Genomic DNA, 2,083 nt, shown 5'->3' on the forward strand with positions numbered 1-2,083 from the left:
CTTATTCCTTTATGTTGAAGAGCGTAGGCTCGAAACGTAAAAGTTCTGTTCATTTTCCCGACCATCAAACTAATACACTTGTTTGTTGTTTATACACCTGTCTTCATCTTTTTGCTTTTCTATAAGCTTCAAGTATGTTTGTGTGTGTGTGTATACACTGCATATATATATAGAGAGAGAGAGACAGACAGACAGACAGACAGACAGACAGACAGACAGACAAGTTTCTTTATGTCACGTGTCTGCGTGTCTGACGTTGTACCTCTCCAATGCATCTCGTGTTGTTTCCCTAAATTGGACAATTTGAAGAGTTCCAGTTTTACAAACATTAATAATGAGAAACAACTGAAAAATAAGAGACAGTCGCATTTATCCAAAGAGGAATTTTTCTTTTCATTGAAATAATAGACAGCTTCAGAACGAAATAACTCAATGTAGGAAAGTATTCTCGTTTAGCGTATAAGGGCTTATAACGTATCAATGCATACGCACACACACATACACACACACTCAAATGCATATATTATGTTTGGTTGGATGTGTGGGGGGTGCGTGTGTGTGTGTTGCGAGGTTCAAATCGTCGCAATGTTGGAAACCCTTCCATATCATCAGCCGGTATCTCAGGAGCACAAGTATTTCGCTCCTTAGCCTGTACGATTCGTGTAACCTAGGCTGCGAGGACTGGGTCAGCTTTCTCCTGTGGAAGGGATCCGTTTGCGGTTAAGCATAGCAGATGAAACCAACTGTCATGCTAATCTCTTTGATGACTTTCTTCAGCTGTTTGGGTTCCAGACCAATATTCTGAAGGAAATAGCACACCGATCTAGTTGAAGAACCGCAGCCGCCGAATTCGGTAATATTGAGTTATTCTTTAGCTGAATGTTAAATTGTTTTAATAGTAACTCGACATAAAAACAAACATTAATAATAGTGTTGTTATATGTGTGTACATGTACATACATACGTATGTGTGTGTGGTGTGTGTATATATATGTGTGTGTGTGTGTGTGTGTGTGTACATGTACATACGTATACGTGTGCGTGTTTTATAGATAGATAGATAGATAGATAGATAGATAGATAGATAGATAGATAGATAGATAGATACCTATACATGTGCATTCACATACCTACATAAATTTACACACACAGGCAGGCACACTCACATACACTCTGAAGCACATAGTAAATACAAAAAGAATGACCAGTAGGAGAAAAAGTTCTGTGCGTAGATGTGTGTATTCGAGTTAAAATATATGCAAATGTACAAACACCTACAAACAATCATATCCACTCACGCACATACGCGCGAACACACACACACACACACACACACACACACACACACAGAGACGCCCTCATTAGTCGAAAACTATCGATTTTGATAAAGTGGATGGGTAGGGGTTAAGATCAGGAAAGTTTTAGACAAATTAGGAAAGAGAAAAAATTTATATTTTTACGTTTATATTTTAACTTGCCTCAATAATTTTTTCTTTTCGTTCGAGATGAATGTAAGCACTCAATTAGGATACATACTTATATATCTATCTTTCTAGTTAGTTTCATAACTACCTTTATTTCTCTCAAGCACTTTATTTGTCTGTTCATCTCTTTATTCGTCTGTCCATCCATCTGTCTATTTCTAGCCACATCCTTATCTACCTGTCCATCTGTCTATCGATTTAGCCAAGCCTATCTGCCGCTCTCTTTCTTATTCTCTCGCTCCCCCTTTCTCTCTATCTCTCTCTCCCTTTCTCTCCATACAAACACAAACACACAAACATATTTTCTCTATGTGTGTGTGTATATATATATATATATATATATATATACGTGTGTGTGTGTGTGTGTGTGTGTGTGTATGTATGTACACACACATAAATATACGCATACATGCAATAGAAATATTCATTCATACATATACATATAATATACAAATACATACATACATGTACATATAAATAGATGTACATATATATATACATTTACATGCATATATATATAGATATATATTACATATATACATATATATATGTATGTATGTATGTATGTATGTATGTACGTATATATATATATATATATA

This window comes from Octopus bimaculoides, chromosome 10 (genome assembly GCF_001194135.2).
Source record: "Octopus bimaculoides isolate UCB-OBI-ISO-001 chromosome 10, ASM119413v2, whole genome shotgun sequence".
NCBI lineage: Eukaryota > Metazoa > Mollusca > Cephalopoda > Octopoda > Octopodidae > Octopus > Octopus bimaculoides.